Raw genomic sequence first — 9,404 nt, forward strand, 5'->3', positions numbered from 1 at the left:
CCACATTCTCCAGAACACACAATGACCCACATGCAAAAATATACAACCCTGGATGGAGAAATCACCTAAACTTTGAGTGGGGAGGCCGACAAAATCAGAGCCAAGACCAAAGAAGCTATAACTTCAACCACACAAATAGCTTCAAGCATCAACCAACTAACCAGAACCAATTCAAAAACTCATAAAATGCACCGGTCCAATCCCACAATAACATGCAATCATATAACAACCAATTCCACTTCCAAGTCAATCCAAGACAACCACCACTACTTCTACAACCATCCCTAGAAGCCCAAAGAATATCTAGATTGGAAGTTCTATTCGAAAAATTTATGGAAGAACAAGAAGCTCTAAAGAAGATATGGAAGTCTTAAAGCAAGGGTGGAGTCCTATCAAGAGGAGGTCAGATCCAACATATGGAATCAAGGTGCTACCATCAAGAAACTGGAAGCACAAATTGGCCAGCTTTTCAAGAAAATACCTTGGTCTACCAACACCTTTCCCAATGAGATTGTGATTAAGCCAAGAGAAGAGTGTAATGCTATTATACTTAGAAGTGGGAAGGTGGTGGAGGAAGCATCCCCAAGCTAGAAAACTCAAAAGAAAGAAGGTAACAAGGACACGAGCGAACCAAAGGAGGAGGAAAAGCCTGAATCCACTCCACCAAAAGAAGAAGAAGCTCTGAAGCCCTATGTACCAAAGGCTTCTTACCCTCAAATACTCAGAAAAGATGTGAGGGATAATCAATTCTCCAAGTTCCTAGAAATATTCAAGAAGGTCCAGATCAACATTCCCTTTTCGAAATCATTGGAGCAGATGCCTCTATATGCTAAATTCTTAAAAGAGCTTATGTCCAAAAATAAGAGTTGGAGAGATAAGGAGACAGTGGTGTTAATTGAAGAATACAATGCAATCATACAAAGGAAACTTTCCCAAAAGTTGAAAAACCCTGGGAGCTTCTAAATTCCCTGTATCATAGGGGACATCACCATCAAAAAAGCATTATGTGATTTGGGAGCCAGTATTAACCTAATGTGTATTTCAATAATGACGAAGATGAATATTGAAGAAGTTAAGCCAACTAGAATGGCACTTCAATTGGCAGACAGGTCATTCAAGTTCCCTCAAAGAGTGGTAGAAGACTTATTGGTAAAGGTAGGAGACTTCATCTTCTCAGCAGACTTTGTGGTGCTGGACATGGTAGAAGAGTTCAAAGCCTCAATTATCCTAGGAAGGTCATTACTAGCAACTGCCGAGGCAATCATTGATGTGCAAAAGGGGGAGTTAGTCCTTAGACTACATGTAGAAAAAATGGTATTAAATGTGTTTAAAGCTATGAATTACTCAAAGGAACCCCCTGAAAAATGTATGAGGTTGGATGCCATTGAGTCTCTAGTACAAGAAGTCTTAGAGGAAAATGAGCTTGATGAAGTACTGGAAGTAGATCAACAACCATGCAGTGAAGTTCTAAAGGAAAACATGATCAATCCAATCATGTTAGAGAAGAAATAAATGAAAGAAGAAGCACCCAAACTTGAGCTGAAGCCATTATCCCCCAACCTCAAGTATGCATTTCTGGGGAGTAATGATACATATCCTGTAATCATCAACCCAATATTAAGTGAGGAGCAAAAGGAGTTAATTGAGGTTCTAAAGCAACATAAGGATGCCATTGGATGGACTCTCTCTGACTTAAAGAGAACAAGTCCTACAATGTACATGCACAAAATACTCCTTGAAGAAGATGCCAAGCCTACGATCCAACCATGAAGAAGATTCAACCCAACAATGAAAGAGGTGCTATAGAAGGAAGTGTTAAAACTGTGGTAAGCAGGGGTTAACTACTCCATTTCAGATAGTTCTTGGGTGAGCCCAGCTCAAGTGGTGCTAAAAAAGCAAGTGTCACAATGGTGCGAAATGAGAGGAATGAACTAATTCCCATAAGAACTGTGATAGGATGGTGAATGTGTATAGATTATCGAAAGCTCAATGATGCCACTAGAAAAGACCACTTCCCACTTTCCTTCATTGACCAAATGTTGGAAACACTTGCTGGGCATGAATACTATTGCTTCCTGGATGATTACTCAAGCTACAATCAGATTGTAGTTGATCCCAAAGAGAATGAATAAGGGAAAGTAAGACTCATGAAAGAGAATGAAACTATATGCTAAAATGATTCTGTCTACTTGGTTAAAAGTAAACAAGTTCTCCAAGACAAATATAGTTCAGATTCCACTAATTCAAATCATAAAGTAAAGACAAGTAAACTTGTAAGAAGATAGCTCTTGAAAGCAGGGAACATAGAATCAAGCATTGAACCCTTACTAGTGGTGTATATCACTCTAACTCTCAAGTGTCTAGGGTTGATCACTCTACTCTTCTTTAGTCATGCTTTCTATACTTTATTCTTCATCAAACCAATCAACAAATTTCTAGTATATCAATGCAAACATCATGAGGTCTTTTCAGGGTTGTAATGGGGCTAAGGTAAAGGTGAGGATACACGTATGGCCAAGTGAGCTATAATATGAATTTTTGACTAACCTAAGCTCTTACCTAACACACACACACTCTATGCAATTCTAAAATCATACCTAGCTACCCAAAATTCCCACTTTTGTATAATTCCCATACTCATGTACCAAATTTTCTTTAATTTTATCACATATGCATCGATCTTTTATTAGAACTTAACATTGGGGTAATTTTGTCCCCTTATTCACTTATTTACTTAATTAATTGAATATTGTTTGTTTTTTTTTTGGATTAAAAATATAAAAGCAACATAACATATCAATGCACATGGATTTTTTTTTTAATTTTCCTGGTTTTACATGAGTAGGTACCCAAATTTCCAATATTTTGTCAATGAAATACTGTACCCTTTCATCAACCCAAGTTCCAACAGTTCCCCACACTTAATTGACACAAAATTTCTAACTTAAGCTAACCAAAGATTCAAATAAGGTAATTACTTGTTTTTCCGCTTAAGGCTAGTGATGTGGTAAAATATAGAACAAATTGGGATTAAAAGGCTCAAGGTGGCTAACAAAGGTCATTGAAAGGGTAGGCTATTTGGGATAAGTGAGTTACAACAAATGATTGCCTTAGTCATATGCAAGGATGTAAATACACTAAATAATGGACATATAGAATGGAACAAAGCGAGGATTGCAGTCATAGAGAAGAAAACACACAAGAATCAAATATTATGGTTAAATAGTGTAACCATGTAGTTAAGCTCAAGTCTCACAGGTTGTATGTTCATAGCTATAATTTATGTTCCAAATACAACTTCAAACAAGTTTAACAAAAATTTTCAATTTAAATTAGTGAAATGCTATAAAAAGGGTCTTGAAAAGAAACTCATCACTTTAACCAAGTAAAATATACATGCAAACGATTATAATCATGCAATCTATCCTATCTAATAAAAGAAAAACTAAAAAGGTTGGTGTTAAGAGCTAGAGAAGTTACCTCCGGAAGTCAGGGACTGACTTCCCCACACTTAAAGCTTGGCACGGTCCTCCGTGTCATCAGTAAGGAGCAAGGGAGGGCTGGAAGCGTCACCTCTAGTGTCTGGTTCGCCTTGGGTGCCTGTACTACTGGATGAAGGGGAGTTTGTGGTGTCCTTTGGTTCTTAAGGTGGGTGTGTACCAAGTATGAGTTCCTTCAGGTAGTCGTATCGGCGCTTGTTGTGGCGCTCCATTTGCTCTAATTGCCGATCTTACCGGTTGAGCCTCTCAAGAATCTGAAGGAAGATTTAATGGGTAGATGGTGCTTGTGGTGTAGAAGATGGTGGAGTGGAGGAGGGAGGAGGATCCAAAGATGGATCTGCAGGCCAGCTTGCAGAGGGAACTGGCGGCCTGATGTACTTCCTGTTTAGGACATACTGATCCGCTATGGGGATCATGACTTTGTGTCTCCTGCCCGAGATGACACACCTGCTGCAGAGACTAAATCTGAAACCAAGGTGGGGAAAGGCAGGTTACACGCTATCTGTACGTATCCCATGGCATTCTGGATGTGTCGGGGCAGGTTGAGGGTTGCTCTGTCAGGATGCACCAGATGAGGACAGCCATGTCTGCTGTAAAGGTCGACTTGTGGGTGCTCGGAAAGACATAGTGGGACATGATTTGTGCCCACACGCGAGCCTCCAGGGTGAGTGTCTGGGCTGGGATGCTCTTAGGTCGAGTCCTATGCTGTCCGTAGATCCACTTGCTGCCAGGTTGTGCTATGACACCAAGGACACTATTCCAGTCGAACTGGTATGTTTGGTGCTTGAGAGAGGCCTCTTGATAGGTGTCCCATCCCTCTGGACTAGGTGGAAGGTCCAATATTCTCTGTATGGCACTCTCGGAGACAGGGACTTGCTGATGACGAACGTAGACAGTTTGCAGAGTAGGCGAGTGGAAGTTTGAGTAAAACTCAATGACCCATGATAAGTTGGTCTCTCGCAGCTGTCTTTTTAAAAATCCCCATTGTCTCCTTTCTATGCGGGGCTCCACAAAATCAACAATGTATGTTGGGACAATGAGCAGACGCTCATTGTTGTAGTTCCTCTTAGCTAGGATGGGGAACATCTGTTCGCAATAATGGTTAGCAAACCGTGTGGAGTCTCGGGCGGAAAAGGCTTTCTTTGATTCATCAACTTTAATGATCCTTTTCACCCGCTTTGTTGGTGGCTTGACACTGGTAGATGGAAGTGCCTTTGCCAGTGTTCTCCTGGTTCCTCTCCTTGCTAGGGTCTTATCAGGGGCCTTCTCTTTTCCTTTCTTGGTACCCATGCCTAAAGAAGAAAGAAAAGGGGGAATATTAAATATAGATACTAAGACCGGAAGGGAGGAAATTCCAAGTGATAATGAATGCCAAAGGAAAGATGTTAGCCCAACAACATGGTAGCTACAACATGTATGTAAGACAACAATAAAGATCAAGAAGGCAATTCATAAACTTAGATGCAAGATGGTAAAAGCATGCAAGTAATAGGCATGAGAAACATGAATCAAGCATCAAGTGATAAGTGTGCCAAATAAAGGAGCATATGTAATAATGACAATTTTGAATGATATTCTCAAATACATGTTGATGAGCAGATAATTTATACGCTTTTTGGCATTGTTTTTAGTATGTTTTTAGTATATTTTAATTAGTTTTTATTATATTTTTATTAGTTTTTATTTAAAAATCATATTTCTAGACTTTACTATGAGTTTGTGTGTTTTTCTGTAATTTCAGGTATTTTCTGGCTGAAATTGAGGGACCTGAGCAAAAATCTTATTCAGAGGCTGAAAAAGGACTGCAGATGCTGTTGGATTCTGACCTTCCTTTACTCAAAATGGATTTTCTGGAGCTACAGAGGCCCAATTGGCGCGCTCTCAATTGCGTTGGAACGTAGACATCCTGGGCTTTTCAGCAATATATAATAGTCCATACTTTGCTCGAGATTTGATGGCCCAAATAGGCGTTCTAAGTCAGCTCAAGAATTCTGGCGTTTAACTCCAAGACTGGCACAAAAGCTGGAGTTAAACACCCAAACTGGCACAAAAGCTGGCGTTTAACTCCAAGAAAAGTCTCTACACATGGAAGTGTAAATGATCAGCCCAAGCACACACCAAGTGGGCCCGGAAGAAGATTTCTGCATTAATTACTCATTTCTGTAACCCTAGGCTACTAGTTTTCTATAAATAGGACCTTTTGCTATTGTATTTTCATCTTTGGATTATCTTTTGATCCTTTAATCACGTTTGGGAGGCTGGCCATTTGGCCATGCCTAGACCTTGTTCTTATGTATTTTCAACGGTGGAGTTTCTACACACCATAGATTAAGGTGTGGAGCTCTGCTGTTCTTCATGAATTAATACAAGTACTATTGTTTTTCTATTCAACTCAAGTCTATTTCTTCTCCAAGATATTCATTCGTTCTTCAACTTGATGAATGTGATGATCTATGACACTCATCATCATTCTCACCTATGAACATGTGCCTGACAACCACCTCTGTTCTACTAGCAATGGCTTGAATGCGTATCTCTTGGGTTTCTAATCTAAGATTGGAATCTTCGTGGCATAGGCTAGAATTATTGGTGGCCATTCCTGAGATCTGGAAAGTCTAAACATTGTGTGTGGTATTCCGAGTAGGATCTGGGAAGGGATGATTGTGACAAGCTTCAAACTCGCGATTGTGGGGCGTGTGACAGACGCAAAAGGATCAATGGATCCTATTCCGACATGATCGAGAACCGACAACTGATTAGCCGATGTTGTGACAGAGCATCAGGACCATTTTCACTAAGAGGACGGGATGTAGCCATTGACAACGGTGATGCCCAACATAAAGCTTGCCATGGAAAGGAGTATGAATGATTGGAAGAAGGCAATAGGAAAGCAGAGGTTCAAGGGGAACAAAGCATCTTCATACACTTATCTGAAATCCACCAATGTATTACATAAGTATCTCTATCTTTATTTTATGTTTTATTCATCTTTTAATTATCAATCCTCCATCACCATTTGAATCTGCCTGACTGAGATTTACAAGATGACCATAGCTTGCTTCAAGCCGACAATCTCCGTGGGATCGACCCTTACTCACGTAAGGTTTATTACTTGGACGACCCAGTGCACTTGCTGGTTAGTTATGCGAAATTGTGACAAAGTGTGATTCACGTTTGAGAGCTCCAAGTCTTTGGCACCATTGTTGATGATCACAATTTCGTGCACCAAGTTTTTGGCGTCGTTGCCGGGGAAGGAACAAATGAACAAACAACAATTTCGCATTTGTTTCCGGCAACAACAGTGCCAAGTTTGGTCCGGCAACAACACCAAATTTTTGGCGTCGTTGCCGGGGATTGTTCGAGTTTGGAGAACTGACGGTTCATCTTGTTGCTTAGATTAGGTATCTTTTCTTCAGAATTTTTAAGAATGAATTCTAGAGTTTCAAGGTGATGTTCCCACCATCACAAAAGCTGATTGATTCTCATCAATTTAGCTATTGAATATAATGTCTTGCTGAAGCTTGGCCAAACATGTCTAATCCTTTTTAGACTGAAGCTTTAGACTAACATTGCATGATTCTTGTAATTCTTATTAAAAGTTTTGATTCCCTTTATTTTCTTTTCTATATAATTTTCAAAAAAAAAATACAAAAAAAATGTTAAAATCATAAAACCCAAAATATTTTATGTTTCTTGTTTGAGTCTATTGTCTAATTTTAAGTTTGGTGTCAATTGCATGTCTTTATCCTTCTAAATTTCGAAAATTTATACATATTGTTCTTCATTGATCTTCAAGTTGTTCTTGATGATTTCATTGCTCTGATCTTCAAATTCTCTTGTTTTGTATGTTTTGTTGTTTCCTACATGCATTTTTACATTGTTATAGTCCTTAGTATACAAACTTTTAAGTTTGGTGTCTTGCATGCATTGTTTATTTGATCTTAGTTGCATTTTTATTGATTCCCATCATCAAAAATTCAAAAATATTTTTTAAAAACTATGTCTTTTCAAGTCAATAATAGAGAGAATTGAAGAATCAGAATATTCAGCAGAGGAATCAAACAGAAAAAGCCGGGCGTTCAAAACGCCCAGTGAAGAAGGAAAACTAGCGTTTAAACGCCAGCCAAGGTACCTGGCTGGGCGTTTAATGCCCAAAAAGGTAGAGATTTGGGCGTTAAACGCCAGAATGGGCACCATTCTGGGCGTTTAACGCCAGGATGACACTAGAGGGAAGATTTTGTTTTTAATTCACATTTTTTTCAAGTTTTCATAATTTTTCAAAATCAAATCTTTTTCAAATCATATCTTTTCAATCATATCTCTTTCAAAATCAATTTCTTTCCATTTTATATTTATTTTTACTATTTTCAAAAATCCTTGCTTCAATTCAAGATTTACTTCAAAATTTCAAGTTGTTACTTGCCTATTAAGAAAGGATCAAACTTTAAATTTTAGAATCATATCTTTTAATTTCTTGTTAGTCAAGTAATCAACTTTAATTTTTAAAACTTTCTCTTTTTAATTTGACTTTCAATCATATCTTCTCAATCATATCTTTTCAATCACATCTTTTTCAAAATTAATTTTCAATAATATCTTTTTGATTTCTAATTTCAAAATCTTTTCAAAAAAATCACTTAATTTCTTTCCCAATCTTAATTTTCGAAAATATCAATCAAATTTTCAAATTTCTTTTTATTATTTCAAAATCTTTTTAATTTATTTTCGAAAATTCTTCCCCTCTTCCCACAACCTTCTATTTAAGGGACTAAGACTCCTCATCAAGGTGCAATTCGAACTCTGTCCCTCTTGATAAGTTCGAATTCCCTCTTCTCCACCTCCTCCTTCTACTCTTCTTTTCCTTTGACACCTCAAGGAATCTCTATACTGTGACATAGAGGATTCCCTACTTTCTTGTTCTCTTCTCTTTCATATGAGCAGGAGCAAAGATAAAGGCATACTTGTTTAAGCTGATCCTAAACATGAAAGGACCTTGAAGAGAAAGCTTAGAGTAAGCTTAGAGTGGAAGTCCAAACCGTTAGACAGAAGGATGGTGAGTCCCTCTATGAAGCTTGGGAGAGATACAAGTAATTGATCAGAAGGTGCCCTTCTGACATGCTTTCAGAATGGAGCATCATAAGAATCTTCTATGATGGTCTGTCTGAACTATCCAAGATGTCATTGGATAGCTCTGCTGGAGGATCTCTTCATCTGAAGAAGACGCCTGCAGAAGCTCAAGAACTCATTGAAATGGTTGCAAATAACCAATTCATGTACACCTCTGAAAGGAATCCTGTGAATAATGGGTCAACTCAGAAGAAAGGAGTTCTTGAGATTGATACTCTGAATGCCATATTGGCTCAGAATAAAATATTGACCCAACAAGTCAATATGATTTCTCAGAGTCTGTCTGAAATGCAAGTAGCAACAGGCAGTACTAAGGAAGCTTCCTCTGAAGAAGAAGCTTATGATCCTGAGAACCCAGCAATGGAAGAGGTGAATTACATGAGAGAATCCTATGGAAACACCTATAATCCTTCATGGAGAAATCATCCAAATCTCTCATGGAAGGATCAACAGAGACCTCAACAAGGTTTCAACAACAAAAATGGTGGAAGAAACAAGTTTAGCAATAGCAAGCCTTTTCCATCATCTTCTCAGCAACAGATAGAGAATTCTAAGCAAAACCCCTCTGACTTAACAACCATTATCTCTGATCTAATCAAAACCACTCAAAGTTTCATGACTGAAACAAGGTCCTCCATTAGAAATTTGGAGGCACAATTGGGTCAGTTGAGTAAGAAAATTACTAAACTCCCTCCTAGCACTCTCCCAAGCAATACAGAAGAGAATCCAAAAAGAGAGTGCAAGGCCATAACCACATCTCACATGGCCGAACATGGA

At 38.4% G+C, this 9,404-nt stretch overlaps 1 non-coding gene across 1 annotated transcript; it reads right to left on the bottom strand.

The window, feature by feature from the left end:
• Nucleotides 1–8,513: 8,513 nt before the first annotated feature.
• LOC112738946 (small nucleolar RNA R71) lies at nt 8,514–8,621 on the bottom strand. Its single transcript, XR_003169893.1, has one exon. It is a non-coding gene; the product is annotated as a small nucleolar RNA R71 (small nucleolar RNA).
• Between the last annotated feature and the right edge of the window lie 783 nt (nt 8,622–9,404).

Source organism: Arachis hypogaea, chromosome 13, assembly GCF_003086295.3.
Source record: "Arachis hypogaea cultivar Tifrunner chromosome 13, arahy.Tifrunner.gnm2.J5K5, whole genome shotgun sequence".
Taxonomy (NCBI): domain Eukaryota; kingdom Viridiplantae; phylum Streptophyta; class Magnoliopsida; order Fabales; family Fabaceae; genus Arachis; species Arachis hypogaea.